This window comes from Rhincodon typus, chromosome 18, assembly GCF_021869965.1.
Source record: "Rhincodon typus isolate 14 chromosome 18, sRhiTyp1.1, whole genome shotgun sequence".
Taxonomy (NCBI): Eukaryota; Metazoa; Chordata; class Chondrichthyes; order Orectolobiformes; family Rhincodontidae; genus Rhincodon; species Rhincodon typus.
In genome coordinates, this window is record NC_063349.1 from 27,600,409 (window position 1) to 27,617,391 (window position 16,983).

Below are 16,983 nucleotides of genomic sequence, written 5' to 3' on the forward strand. Positions count from 1 at the left end.
AGGGGAATAGACTCACGGAGATGAATAGTTACATTCATGATAGTAGGGATATTGTGCTAGCTCCACTTTGGTTTGGATAGGGAAACCACACAATCAACTAACACTTTGCTGAATGGCTTCTTAAAAACCAGCAAAGTGCAGGTTTTATCACAGATATTGGCTGGGTGCGAGAAATTGCAGATATTGGCTAGGTGCTAGAAATTGCAGATATTGACTGGTGCTAGAAGTCTGTTGAGGATACATAGGAGGTTGAATGAAATGACTTTTAAAAGTCACTGGAAGACTTGCCCTGATGTGGTAGGGTGAAGGGAGTCTGATGATTAGGGATGGATTTGAATTTGAATCCACAGCACTACATATCTGCTTCGGTGTAATACATAAACTGTTCATGAAATATTTCAGTTGTATTAGACAGTTAATATGATAGTACCTTGTCTGAAGTTTGGTGTAGCCTATTAAGTAATATTTAGTCTATATTGATTTCAATATGTTAGTTATAAAGTTTTATAAAGATAAATTTTGTGTGCAATGCTTTCTGTTAGTTGCAGGGAAATTGATTTCTGTTTTTAATAGTTATTAGTCTCTGTGGGCATCAGAACACTGTACTCAAAAACTTACTGAAACTTTGTGGGCAGCTCTGGGTGAGATGGATGATAAATGTTATTCTTTTACTTGTAACAGCAAAATTGAGAGTAATTTCAATGTCTATTTGAAATGATTTGACAATTTATGTACGATTAGATTCTTAATCTTAGATTTGTGTCAGGAAACAAAATATGCCTTAAGTCTCAGTGTCAATATTTCCCAATACTATTCAACTAAACAAGCGGTTAAATTGATCTAACAAACATAAATCACAGACACCACATTGGGGACATTACTTTTGGTTCAAGATATCTTTGCAAACTTTTCAATATTATTTTCAACATAGTTTCTGTACATAATCAGGGCAAGTAGCTTTTATTGTCAGTATGAGATGTTACTTGCAAAAATAAAGTATTGCAGATGCTGTAAATTTGAAATACTTCTACTTGCTTTCCATTCTTAAATGAACCTTTTTTGACTCATCCTATGATCAACCTGCTGATCTCAGAGAGACTTTGTTTGACGTGTTTGTAACAAGGGACACTCCACGACGCCCCAGCCCCAATTGAGTAGGTAGGACCTGTGCTCATTGAAGTTCATGAGAATTATGAGACATCTTACTCAAATGTGCAACATTCTTAAAGAGCTTGACAGGTTAGATGAAGAAAGGTTGTTTCTCCTTGTTGGAGGATCTCGGACCAGAGGTCAGATTCATTGAATAAGGTTTTGCCCATTTAAGGCAGAGATGTAGAAGAATTGTTTTCTTCAGAGGGTAGCGAATATGTGGAAATCATTACCACAGAGGGCTAATGAATCAGGTTGTTAGACTCAAGGCTGAGCAAGACAAATCTTTCATCAATAAGGGCATTATGTGTTATGGGGATAAAGCAAGAGAGTGGAGTTGAGGGTTGTCAGATCAACCATGATCTCATTGAATGGTAGAGCAGATTTGATGGGCTGAATGGTCTGCTTCAGTTCCTATGGTCTTATACAGTGTCTTGTTTAACAACAAAATAAAGCAATTTGCCAATTAGCTATACCTATCTGCACTGTCACAAAAAATTATCCCCATTGTATTTGCTAGTGATTTCTATCAAAAACTATTGAACTAGAAATTCTGCCCACTCATGAGACTGAAATCCAAAAAAGATTGAGCATGTAAGGCAGATAATTGGAGTAGAACTCATTTATTACAGGTATTTGACTCTCCTTAGGCCTATGTGACCTTATCTGTAGAAGGCAACTAGTCGAAGTTGAATTATGGAAATGTTAAAGTTTGTTTGATTAGGCTTTCGGGCCAAAGGGTATTTTTACAGAATGTTTCCTCAGAATAAAAAAGTAGAGTGCAGCACATCTGAGAGTACAATATGGAAGAAATGAGCTTTACTAACTGAACGACATTTTCTGTACATGTTTTATATTATATGTATGTATATGTATATTATATGTGGGCCGAAGGCCCTGTACTGTGCTGTACTGTTCTATGTTCTATGTTCTATATGTATTTATGAAGACATCATTCATAATAGTCTGGAATATACTGATAAAATATAACAATTCAATAAAAGACAGAATCAAAATCAATAAAGGGAAAATTACATTCACATTATAAATAACTGAAAGAGAGTTAATTTGCTTTAAACGTGCATTAAGGTGTAGCCAATTTGTCTGTTAATACTATTGAAGTGGACACAAGTTTTTGCCCTTGTTCTTACAGTTGTTCCTGTGAGCAAATGCTTACAATATATTTTAATGCTAACCATGCATTTGTTAAACACTCATTAATAAGCAATACAGAACTCCTCCCTAAGCTGGCTAATAATGGGAAAGCATTATTTTTCTGTTTGGAGCCAGTGGAGTTATAGTAGTGGACAGAATGCTGATGGCATGTTTCCTCCTTTGGGGGAATCTAGAACTAGGGATCACAGTTTTAAAATAAGGCCTCTCCCATTTAACATGGATCAAAGAAGAAGCTTCTTCTCTCAGAGTGTCATCAGTGTTTGGAATTTTCTTCCAGCGAACAGTGGAGACTGAGTCATCGAATATATTCAAGGCTAAATTAGCCAGATTTTTGATTAGCATGACAGTCAAATGTTATGAGAAACAGGCATGAAAGTGGAATTAAAGCCACGCTCAGTTCAACAATGAATTAGTTGAATGGCTTACTCTTGTTTCTATTTCTTATGCACTTCGATCAGTTAGAATCTGCAAAGGCAGCATATCTGACATTTAAGGTGAAATAACTGTGCAAGATTGCATAAATGTAAAGTATGAAAAATCTCCACCAGTCCTGATTGGAAACAATGGTTTATGCTAGGGCATCTGTTTAATCTTAAAGTTATGGTCATCAATTAGGTTATGCTTTTCATAAGAGATGCTTGAGGTGATAAGGTTGACTGACCTCCTTTTATGCAGCTAACATTCTATGTCTCCATGATTAGTATAACGCTCAGTTAAAATGTCAGCATTGCATTATCATTAAATACAGTAGGTGTTCAGGGACACATATTACCAACAGGACTGTTGTGAAGACATGTGTCATGTCAAAAATGAATCAGTTAATTTCAGTGACTGGCAAGACAAACTTTTTAAAAAAAAAAATGCAGTTTTTAAGCAAAATGGGAAAGTATTAAAAATAGCTGCCCCAATTTCCATTACTATGTGGTCCGAAGAGATGTGACAGTAATGAAGGTCTCGGAAAACCCCAGCAGAGATGACAAACCCCTTTAATTGCATAACCAGCTTTCTTCCTGATTTATCAAAATGGAGCTATTCACAACATTTCAGATGGAAGAATGAAGCATTCAGAAGTTTAGACTATTATTCTTAAGAAGACTGTGCAGATCTAAGCCAATCAAAGCTATAATTTGAAATATATGATGCATGCTTGAACTTCTGTTGACAATTAAAGAAGAGTTATGTGATCAACCAGGCTTTGTGTGTGTTTATCAAGGACATATCTTGGCAGAAAACCAACCGCACCGACTTTTGCCGCTTTCTCTGGCTGTCCAAAATGGCACCCTGTTTCCTGAGTTTGTGTCTGCACTCCTACAGCAGGCAGAGAACTTTTAAAGGAAGATTTCAGTTTCCACAGATGGACACCCAAAAGAAGAAGACATCAGCTCCAATCTTTAAACCACCAACAGAGGACCAAGCTCATTGGTTAGCTATAGTCAGACCTGATAACAGCGACAAACTCTTATTTATATTTTCAATACTAGTGTAAATTATTCTGGCCAAAATTAACTTCTTCCACTCTGTACTCTGTATTTTTGCATGTTTGGTTCGAGTATGTGTGTTTACATGTGGGCTGCAGAAGTCAGAACATAATTTTTTTTAAATATTTTTCAGCGTTGAAATCTTACTTGGTAACCTCAATAAAATCTATCTGTCCAGATCCTTATAAACTTCATATAAACAGAAAAGTGTGCACTGTTTTAGTAAATACATCTTCTGTCAAATACAAAACTCTTGCCTGTTTGTAACAGTTTAACTTATTTGCTAATATTCAAGCACAGCGACTATGACATAATTGCATTCAAGTTTTTAATATAATAAAGATATTCAATTTTGGAGCCCAACAACATGTTTAGTAACATGTTGTGATATGACAATGGGACCTTTCTGGAACTGAAAATAGCACTCAGCTGCTGCTACTGGCAGTTTTCATGTACTTTGTCATTTTTCCTTTGCTGATAGTGCAAAACAAGAACAGTCTACATATATCATGACTATGTATCCAAATGTGTAAGTAGGACAAGTGCTTTGGCACATCCAGTGATTTGCTGCTTTTAAAATCTATTTAGAAACCTGAATTCCGGTGCTGTGAGGGATCTTTATTGTAAAATGGCAGCTCACAGTCTGTAAATTGTGTTATATAAGAGTTATGTTATTTGTCCAGAGGTATCACGCAACATAACTTTACCTGTACCAGTTGTATGTAATTGAAAATAAAAATAGACATTGTTTTAAATGCTGAAAAAATACTTAGCTTAAAGGTAACAGGGTCTGAAAAACAGCTTACAATTAAATGAAATTAAGGATATTGAAACAAAACTAATCTTTTCAGATACTGTATTACATATTTCACATGATCTATTAACCCAAGGCCCTGTCTGCCTGTGCAGGTGGTAACTGAAATAAAAATCCTGTCACACAATTTGAGCCAGATCGGAAACCTTCCAATCTTCTGGCTAATATTGATTCTTTTAAACCAAAACAACAGGTTAATAGATCATTCTCCTTACTTGCTGTTTGAGGAACTGTTTTGCCATATACAAGTTGACTGCCGGATTTGCTTATGAAGCATTGACCTTTCTTGAAAAGTAATTAATTTGTTGTTAAACACTTTGGGGCTCTCCCAGAATGTGGTCAGATGCCAAACAGTTACAAACTCCTCTCATGGATCCATAGTTATATTTTCAATACTGTTTCCTCATTTCAGATCTCTAGCATTTGCTGGTCTCCTTAAGAAATTCAGCCATGTGAAAGGGTGACTTTTTAAAAATTTCTCATCGATTACCTTCTTTCAAAAATAGGTTTGCTCAGTTTTGGACATTTCCATGAATGTATTCAAATGTTCTTTTAAAGGAAAGCCATTCCACAGGATATTTATCTCAACACATTCTTTTCTTAAAAAGAAATTAAATGGAGTTAGTTCCAGCCTTGAGGTATCACAAGGCCTTCTGGTTACAATGGATTTCCCACATTCTTGCTTGAGCCAGTTAGAATAAAAAGTTTATGAGCTTCTGTAATTGAACAAGTAGTTATGTATCTGGTGGGCTTTAGCTAGATGTCAGAGACCATTGCAATCCGAAGGAAGAATTAGAAACTTTATGTAACCTGCCCTAGAAAATATTTTTAATTGTTTGATCACATTTTTTTTTAATAAGGCTTACAGTAAACTGAACTAATTATCAAACTCTGGCCTATAAATACAGCCATGTCTTTAGAGAGTTACAATCAGGCCTCTTGTATAAATTAATGATACGCATCATTTAAAATCTTAACTCCCTAGACGTTACATCACTGTATTTAGATTGAATATGTGAAATGATTGACTGTTTTCCTATTATATTTTAAATGAACTGTCACAAGCGTGTGTGAAAGTTCACTATCCTTATGAAAATTCTGTAAGGTAATAAATGGTTCTTGTTATAAATTCTTTTAAAGAGTCAAGTCACTGCCAAATTACCATATTTTAGTGTTTTAAGAGACAGTCTACTTTATTTGCCCTACTTCATTTTCTTTCTGTCTAAACAGTTCATATCCTTAATGAGCTTTGGTTATAAATTGAATGTGTTGAGGAAAGAAAGCTATAGTTTGCTTGGCAAATCTATGACGTATTCTGTTCACTCAGTGACCCCATTTTGGAAGCAATTCAGTTTATCATTGTTATCAGTTTCTCTATTATTTGGTGCATCGTAAGCACGATTATTAACTATTGAAATGAAACATTAGCATTAGATGTGCAGCTTATTATTTGTTACAAATCAGGTTAAGAAACAAATGTTTCCCCATTCAGACAGTGAAACAAATAATTCCAAAACCAGACTTTTATCATTGAGATCTATGGCTCCAATTTTGATCCTGAAAAGAAAGGAAAAATGGGGTGATGTCTGCTGCTGAACGGGGCGGTAAGCTCATTTTCACAATTTACTAAAAATGTCTACAGTGTGGATGGAAACATTACAACCTGATTCTGAGGGTGAAATGATAGTAGAAGTGGGGGTGAATCTGGAGCAAGACGCTGACAAGAGGTAGAGCATAATCGAGAGAAACACCTTGGGAGGTAACAGTCCCAATACATGCTGCTTTCTGGTCCCTGGCTCTGATTTATACTCCAAATTTAGTATTCTTGTACTTATTCTTGAAGTAGATTTCTTGATGGTCCAAAAACTGCGGAGAGTGAATACACCCTATGGTAGATTTTTGTTTGCACATCCTGGGTGATAGTCATATATTCTTACAGCTGCATTTTTCAGCCTCCCCCAGCATCCCCCCTCCGCCCCCAAACTGGGTGAGTTTTTGGAGAGGAGGGACATATAAAATTTAATGTATCACAAACCTTCCTAGGAGACATGTAGAAGTTGTGTAATTAGCTTACATCATCAGTAGGTGTAAAGATTTGGGATGGATAGATGTAGAATAAATGGATAACTAAGCAGCTACTTTAAAAGTAGCGACTAAGCATGTGCAAAAGGAGCTATGTCGTAGTGCTGTCTGGTCATATGAAACTGGAGTTTGAGTTTGTAGAGATCCAGAATTTGCCCTTTCTTACCACCCCTTATATATAAAAGAAAATATATTGGAAATATATAGGTTTTCTCACAAAAGGGTATATTTAATTTGGAAAAAAATCAAGGGGAATCCTATGATATTTGCTTTCGGATGGATAAATATCTTCCAGCAAATTATAGGAACTAGGATGAATTATGAAATTGAGCATCTGCACACCATTGCGCTTCATAGGTGAACTACACTTTTTGGTAGCATAGTGGAAAATACAAAAAAAAGTTGACAGATCCCAAAGAAATAAATGACCTATTTTTCTATATATGAAACTATTAATAGTCTCAAAATTCTTCCATCTAATAAATTCCATAATTCTTTTTAAAGAATGGTTTTGTTGCACTTTTCCACAATATTCTAAAAATACTGCAGCTAGGTTGCTATTATATTTAACTGGAACTGCTGGAAACCTCACCAGAATATATAAGAGATTATGTAGATGTTATCTGATTAAGCATGTAATGCTTGCTCCTGGCAATACCACAGTTAGATGCTCATTGTATGTCTTGACTACCAGCAGTGACTGAACCTCAATCAACTCACTTTTTCTGAACAGCTTTTTCAGTTCTCAGTGGGTCTTTCCATCATGAAGAACTTTTGATAGTCTGCCTGTCTTATCCCATGGATAGCAATAGCTTGTTGACTGATTAATAGAACTGCATTGGTTATGAGAACATAATACATTTGCCACCCTCTGAGCTGCTAGACAATGTAAGGAGTGAGAATATTAGAAAAATGAATAGGCGAACATGACTTCATTAAAGGTTTTAACCATTTTGAACTTGCTAGATGCCCATGTTCTGCGAAATGTTAGTTTGTTTAAAAAAACTTGTCAGTAAATCATATGGAATCATGAATAGGAATGTCATGATTATTGTTTACCATCACTTCTCATTTATGAATTTTGTTTGAAAATTATGATATTGCAAAGGAATCTGGATTTTAAATTGAGAAGTATTTTATGAAAACTGTAGAATTCTAACCTGGTCAGATGTGTGGCTTTGTGAATGGGTGACAGGTTAACATTGCTGTAGTAGCTGTTGTGTCACAGACCTGACAGGAAATCATTGACTTTGGTCTTTAAACTGAGCATGATCCACGTACAAACCTCCAATGGAACATCTATTTGAATAACCAAAGTACTAATTATCTGATTTTTAAACCCTGATGTCTGAATTAACTACATCTGTGCAAGTGACCCATACTTCCTGAACCTTACCTGGGAGAACAAGGAAAATTGGAATTTAAAGGGGCTGAGCATGTTATAGGCAAGAAATGCTTTAAATACTGAGCTGTTACACTTGTTTCCTTGTCAGGATAGATAGATTTTTGATCCAAGGACTTATTCTGAGACTGTGCTTTTAATGCTTTGTAAGTAATTCCTACTAGTTTAAAAATTAAGCTGAATGTTGTATCTCCTGACATTTTGCTGTCTTGAAATTCAATACAGACACAAAGGCAGAAAGCCTGTCATGGTCATGAACAGACCTCAGTCAAATCAAGCGAGATAGCCTTTGTTCAGGGCTCCCGAACACAGGGGGTCAAGTGCTGTCTCTGATACCAGTTATCGGCATTAGCAAGCTGTTTCGGGTCTGGCTAGTGATAAAATGGGGACTAGAATCAGATAAGAAGAGTGCTATAGGGCTGGGGTAAGTAATTAATGAGGTGGGATTGGTACAATGCAGTGAGGAAAGTCACTAGACCTGCCACAGAGAAGCCCTTCATGAAACACCATGAAACTGTCATTAAGTTAAAAAGAAATATAAGATTCAACCCTATATTTTGTTAACTATGAGGGACCAGGGAATATTGTTTCTTTACCGCCCAAACCAAGCATACTCTGTAGTTTCCCAGATTGAAAGAAGATATTGGTAGCAGACTTCATCATGAGTAGCAGAGCGATGAACTTGCATGCCCATACAACACCACAAGTCCTCCATAGCATACCAAAACACTGACTTTACAGAAACTGAAATACAAAATATTTGACTGGTGTCTGTTTGTTGTAATTAGCTTACAGCTGATGAAGACCGACATGCTTAACATTAATCACTGTTGGCAATGTATATTGAATTCACTTTTCCCTTGCATATTACTTCAGAGCTTTTAGTCCTGTCATAGAGGTGACACTTGATCCTTAGGGAATGAATATTCCCTAGAAATTGAAATTCCGGAAGATAATAAATCAAACAATTTCCTACATTTTTCTCTTTGTGTGGAATAGCCTGCAGAGGTTACATTGTGTCAGTTAATCAAAGCATTAAATTGTTTTACATGCTGTTCTTTTACAGAATGAAGTGTATGTTCTTGATGTTTAAAATTTCATAAAAGAGCTGTATCCTGGGTGCCACATAGGAGACAGAATATGATTTTATAATGCACATCACATCTTTTTGATGCTGGTTGGCCTATTTTCATCACAAACTTAGAAACTACTTAATTTTTAAAAATGTACATTTTTAATCCTTTTTATTTGGCATATTTGCACCCATGATCTGTTCATTGTGAATTACTAAGCATACTAAAGGTTTTATACAATTTTGTACTAATTATCTTGTTACCCTTCTAACTATACGTAACGTTTACTTTTTGTCATTTACCACAGGCAGTTTTCTAAACATGCTAATGTGCCATTTATTCTAAGACACAATTTTTCTCTAATTCTTACACTGCAGCTCACATGGACTATTTTCATGGATCCTTTTTAAATTTTTGAAATGAAATTTCACCAACTAAGCAGGGTTCAGCCTATCATTAATTGATACATTTAAGCATCTGACATCATTGTAGCCATACAAAAAGTCTCTTAATACTGTCACTGATGTGTCTGAGTTATCAATTATGTAATTAGGGATTGGCAATAAATACTGGCCTAGCAAGTAGTGTCCACATTCCACGAATGAATTTTTAAAAAAATAGAAACACACCAAGGTTCTTCTAAGAATTATGTAAATAGATAGGATTAGAAGGAAATGTGCAATGAACCATAATACCATAATAAGCAAGGTTTTGCAATATTGAAAGGTGCTGAGCTATGCATTATGTGCAGGTCTTGGGTTCCTAAGCAACATGACAATGCATAGCACACTAACTTATAAGTGCAGCATGTTTGACAAAAATTTGATGTACACAACTGATGTACACAATGAATGTACACAACTATGTGCCTGACCTCAAATATAGCCAAATGTCACCACTAGAATTTCTCAGATAAGACCAAGTAACGGTGTAATATTGGATAATGGTTGGGGAGGCAATAGGGATTAAACCAATCATCAGCCTGAAGTGCAATTGAGAGTGTTGTGAGTCTGCAAGGATACTCAACCAAGCTAAGGAAATACATTTACCTTCTTGTTATTGGTCCCATTCATGCCAGGAAAAGATCACCAGAGAAAGTGCAACACCGGCTGTTTTTGCTCAAGGCAGCTCGATTTCACAGATCAGTCTGAATTAAAGCTTCAATTGCAACATTTTCTACTGCTCGAATGAACCAAATGTAACTGTAATGCAATGCTTAACAAACCTGTCACTAGACTAATCATACCTTTCTCTGCTTATTTGTAACAATTGTGTCTTCATAATCAAAACTTTCAAGTTATTACAAAGTTAAGTACAAATATTTAAGACTTTTTTTGTCAAATTTTTGTCAAACATGCTGCACTTATAAGTTAGTGTGCTATGCATTGTCATGTTGCTTAGGAACCCAAGACCTGCACATAATGCACAGCTCAGCACCTTTCAATATTGCGAAACTTTGCTAATTATGGTATTTCAATAAGATTAATAACAATTCAGGAATGTGTAGCATTAATAAAGTGAAAATAAAAATATAGGAAGATAAATACAATACTGCTCCATTCATAAAAATAAATGAAAAGAGATTCACACAATAATTACATTCTCTTGACACTTTCCTGTGTGGTTTTTGAGACTTGAATTCAACCAAAGAAATTGAGACAAATTTCTCTCCATGAATACCTGCTAATAATTTGAAAATTATATTAATTATTCAAAGACAATTGAAGAAGCCGTAAGTGTTTAGTACAGAAACAACCTGAGTTCATTAGATTTGTTATGAGGCCACTAACTGACAGTTTACGTCAGATTTATCTACTCATTTCCTTTATGTGATCAGCTAAAGAATAGGAAAGAAGAAAGAGTTGTGTTCATTAAGCAGTTAGACCTGGAAAGGATAAATGCTAAATTTATTTTGCTAATTATTTTGCTTTACATAAATACTTCTGTTTTGAACTGTGAAAACATTTCGCTAACTGGAATATTTAAGGCTAATTTTAATGACGTAAAAGATTAATTTTTTTTCCACTTCAGAAAACTTGTTGGTTATACTGTTTTCATTGGTACAATTACTGCTGGGGAAAATCAGTTCTTTGTGACATAAAGCCACATCATTTGAATCAATATTTGAGATAAAGGTCCATGCCCCAAGCATTGTATAATCAGTCCTCAATCCAGTGTGAATTAATCATTAACTTTTGCTCATTTTCCTTCTATGTCACGTCAAAGTGTGAAGTCATACTGGACAATGACTCCACAGGCTGACCTCCAGTATTTTACCCATGTGACCATTTCTTAAAAACAAATCTAACAAATGAATATTTACAAGTTATTCAAATATGGTTGGCACAATGTGCCACCTATTCTTATCTGCCATCCCTCTACATGGACTTTTTATTGAGTCAATGAGTTTCAGTAAGGAGTAGGGGCTGCGACTGACTTTCAACCTGTCACATCTGAACCCCCTTCCCACACTGTTTCCCTTCCCTCAATTAGCTTTGGGGGTTGTGGCCATAATAAAGAACCTTGTTTGTAATTTGAAATCGACACACCCAGCACACGGTAGAATTGACACCAGTCACCAACCTGGTCTGTCTGCTTACTGTCTCTTTTCAAAACATTATATGGCCAGTTTAGTCATAAGGGAAGCCTTCCCAAGCATTTAATCCAATCTTTTGCTTTATTTAGTTTAAATGATAGGAAGAAGGTTTTTAAAAAAGTCACTCTGTTCCAGCTTTTCACCTCTATTTTGTTAAGTTGGCAAGGAGAGCAGTGGATCTGTGAATTCCTCCTTAACAAATGTCAATGTTGGTCCATATCATAAGGCAGGGTTTGTGGGATGGAAAAGACCACCCATTATTTTGCTCCTCACTTTCAATATAGAATGTTTAAAAGCCACAAACAGTTGTCCCAGGATTTTAATTATGAATTGTAGATATTTGGTGTTTGGTAGCAATGTTGAAAAGCTGTATTTTAAAAGGAATTAAACTGGATAGAATCATAGAATCCCTACAGCATGGAAGCAGGCCATTTGGCCCATCGAGTCCACACAGGCCCTCCAAACAACATCATACCCAGACCCACCACACCCCCACCGTATGACTGTAACCTGCATTTCACATGGCTAACCCACCCAGTCTGCATATCCCTGAACACTATGGGCATTTCAGCATGGTCAACCCACCTAACCTGCACATCTTTGGACTATGGAAAGAAACCGGAGCATCGAGAGGAAACTCATGTAAACACGAGGAGAATATGCAAACTCCAAACAGACAGTTGCCTGAGGCTGGAATCAAACCTGGGTCTCTGACACTGTGAGGCAGCAGTGTTAACCATTGAGCCACTGTATTGGAACTTGCTACTTTTTAAAAATATTATTCCTTTTATACTGGAATCATTTTAGAGAATGGTGTATCTCTTGGTTTGATCTTTTTATGTTTCTATAAATTGTTATTTATTTCAGTTTGAATTGTTTTCTTCTTAAAACTGATATCTGAACTAATTTTGTTGGAATCAGTAGAACTATAGAATGCAATCCATTCTCTAAAATAGGTTATCATTTTTTTGTTAGTCAGCTAAGTTTCATTTCTGTACTGTTCACAACTAGCCTATGTATCAAAATCTCTGTTGCATGACAGGGTTCTGAACTGGTAGTCACTGAAAAGAGGGCACTCAGCAATTTGCTGACCTGCTTATTTCCCTGACAGAAGAAGGCACAAAACCCCTCTGCACTCATAATCTTTGCTACATCTTTCACTATTTCCTTACACTTACAATAAAGAGCATTGAAACCATTAGGTCAACTTCTATATCAGAGATATACTGATAGGACAGATTCAGAACTGCTGTGAAATGACAGAAGAGACTTAAATGCCAAATAAGACAGCTGCGATGACCCATTTGATGCAATGACGTGATTGGTGATTTACACTGTAAATTTAGCTGCTTAGTGTGATCTGACTGTCAATAGCTTCCTCCAAAATTTTTTATATTTCTAAGTAGACTGGCCCAGGGAGCATGGTAGCCATTTTTGCCCAGCAGTTCAACAAATATCATAATGCAAAGTATTTCATTTTGATAGGACACAAGGATTAATTGCTGGAAATAACAGTAGGAGTGTCCCAGATCCATAAAACTGCCATTTCATATGATAAACTATATTTAAATCTAAATGTTATGAGAAAAGCTGGGACAAACGTCCAAGAGTCCTTCACCTTGTAACTTTGGGGATGAATATTTTTTATAACAACTTCAACTTTGTGCTCCTATGTGGCTTATTTCTGCAAGTGTTTATGCCATTAAGTCAAAACAATTATTCTCTTTATAGCCACAATCAGTGCTTAAATGGAAGCATTGTCAAAATAACAGTTAATAATAAATTTTGAACAAAATGACAATTCAATGGAAGAACCTATTTTTCAACAAGTCTTGATCAGCAAACACATTAGAATCTCATATAAGTGTAATCAGAGAATACATTTAAAGTCAATAAACCATGCTACTCTCAGGCCACCAGCACCATTAGATTTAGTTCTAAGCGGCAGTGGTGTGGAAACTGCTTTTACTCTAAAGACCAGAATTCCTGCTACAAACTTGAGCACATAAACTAACCAATGATAGAGTACTGCATTATTGAATGTACCATCCTATGGTGGAGACATTGAAATGGGATTCAAGATGCCACTTGAGGTGGCCATTAACAAGTTCATGGCTCAATTCAAAGAGCAGGGATCTCTTCTCAATGATTTTTTTTCCTAGCCAAAATCACCAAGACCAAATAATCCGGTCACTCATTGTTTTGCTATTTATGAGATATTGCTAAGCAATATTCTTGGTCATCCTGAGAATTTGATAACCCGCTACATCAATCCGTTACTTTTTTGGTCAATAAATACTGCTTGGCTCACACATGCGTACTAGCTTTGTAGGTGATGAAAGCATGAGTGCTGAATAAAAAAACACATCAAGCATAACTCACTATTGTCGTGACAAGAGGGATAAATGGAGAATTAAAAAGTGAGGTTTATTTTCATTCATCAAATGTGATTATCGCTGGCTACATCAGCATTTATTTCCAATTACAAGTATCCACTGAGAAGGTGATGATGAGCTACCTTCTTGAACTGTTGTAGTGTTTTGGGTGTAGGGACACCCATGGTGCTAATAGAAAGTAGTTCTAGGATTTTATCTCAGCAAAAGTGAAGAGCTGCAATATAGTTTCAAGTTAGTATAGTGTATAGCATGGAGGGGAACTTCTAAGGGACTTTGTGTTCCCATGCATTTGTTGCCCTCGTCTTTCCAGGTGGTAGATGTCATTGGTTTGGAAGCTTAGGAGAATTGGTATAGCGTATCTTGTAGATGGTACACACTGCTGCCACCATTATGAAAGGAGTAAATGTTCAAGGTGGTGAATGGGGAGTGAATCAAGTAGGCTGCTTGTCCTGAATCTTACTGAGCTGTTGAGTTTTGATGGAGTTACAATTATCCAGACAAGTAAGGAGTATTCCAGCACACTTCTGACTTTGCCTTTAGACAGGCATTGAGGAGACTAGAGGTGAATTATTCACCACAGAATGCATAGCCTCTGGCATGCTGTGGTAGCCACGGTATTTATATGGCTTGTCTAGTTCAATGGTAACACTTAGGATATTGTTGCAAGGGTTTAAGAGGTTGTGATGCTATTAAATATCAAAGGAAAATGGTTAGGTTCTTTGTCATTTAAGTTGGTCATTGTTGGGCACTTAAGTGGCACAAATATTATTGCCGAAGCCTGAATGTTGTCCAGGTCTTGCTTCGTATGAACACGAACTGCTCCAGCATTTGTGAAATTGTAAAGGGGCTGAACACTATGCCATCATCAGTGAAAATCCCCACTGCTGAACTTACAATGGAGCGAAGGTTATTGATGAAGCAGCTGAAGATGCTATGATCAAAATTCCATGGGACAGAGAGTTGTAAATGAAACCAGGTTCAGAGATGCAGCATCTTGACCTCACAGTAGAGATTATATTTGGCCATCAGTGGTTTAAAGCCACTGCCCTCCTCTGCATTACAACATACATGCCAATGTACGTTGAACCTACTTGTATTATTACACACTAACTCAGAGCTTTTGGACCTATCATTATCTTAGGGAGTTTAATTTCCCTGGATGTTGAAATTCCTTTTGATAAGAATTGCTTGTGCTGCCAAAAGTATCTTCTAAGCGGATGGTTTAAGCAGTCTAGTGTGTGCAAAGGCCTCTGCTCTTACAAGAGAGTCTTGTAGCATAAACAAGATGTAGTTTATTGTAACTAATTGTAAGTTATAAACATAGGCTCTAATTTGCACCAAAGATTGTTAATAGGGCCTATCCTTGGGCCTGTTGTCATGAGATCCTATGTTTCTCTCTCTCTCTCCAAGTCATCATGACATAACTACATCAACCTTTCACATCCTTCCAGATGCATAAAGAACAATGATAATTCAAAGAATTTCCTGTATTTTTTGCTTGATATGGACTAATAGGAGCGCAAGCTTGAGACAGTCCTGAAGCCTTGACAACCAAGAAATATTGATAAATTATAAACCCACCTTATACTTTTACAAAAAGTGTTAAGGAGAATAGAAAAGATGTTTCTGAGGAAGGATTCACTCCCTCAGCACCATCATAGTATTCTATATGGTGTTTAAGTTAAAGGATCCGTCCCTGACTCCAAGGACTTTGGAACGTTGGTCTTGGAGGACCTAGGCAGGTCTGTGCTGTACATTCTCAGCTCCATATTGTTTGAGGTAAAAGAACCTGTAGCCATTAAAATATAAGTAAAGTGATGCACACATACTAATCTTCGCTAAACTTTAGAACATAGAACATAGAACATTACAGCGCAGTACAGGCCCTTCGGTCCTCGATGTTGCGCCGACTTGTGAAACCAATCTGAAGCCCATCTAACCTACACTATTCCATTATCATCCATATGTTTAGCCAATGACCATTTAAATGCCCTTAAAGTTGGCGAGTCTACTATTTTTGCAGGCAGGGCATTCCACGCCCTTACTACTCTCTGAGTAAAGAACCTACCTCTGACATCTGTCCTATATCTATCACCCCTCAATTTAAAGCTATGTCCCTCGTGCTAGCCATCACCATCCGAGGAAAAAGGCTCCCACTGTCCACCCTATCTAATCCTCTGATCATCTTGTATGTCTCTATTAAGTCACCTCTTAACCTTCTTCCCTCTAACGAAAACAGCCTCAAGTCCCTCACCCTTTCCTCATAAGAGCTTCCCTCCATACCAGGCAACATCCTGGTAAATCTCCTCTGCACCCTTTCCAATGCTTCCACATCCTTCCAATAATGCGGTGACCAGAACTGTACGCAATACTCCAAGTGCGGCCGCACCAGAGTTTTGTACAGCTGCAACATGACCTCATGGCTCCGAAACTCAATCCCTCTACCAATAAAACCTAACACATTGTATGCCTTCTTAACAACGCTATCAACCTGGGTGGCAACTTTCAGTGATCTATGCACATGGACACCGAGATCTTTCTGCTCATCCACACTACCAAGAGTCTTACCATTAGCCCAGTACTCTCTATTCCTGTTACTCCTTCCAAAGTGAATCACCTCACACTTTTCCGCATTAAACTCAATTTGCCACCTCTCAGCCCAGCTCTGCAGCTTATCTATGTCCCTCTGTAACCTGCAACATCCTTCCGCACTATCCACAACTCCACCGACTTTGGTGTCATCTGCAAATTTACTAACCCATCCTTCTACGCCCTCATCCAGGTCATTTATAAAAATGACAAACAGCAGTGGCCCCA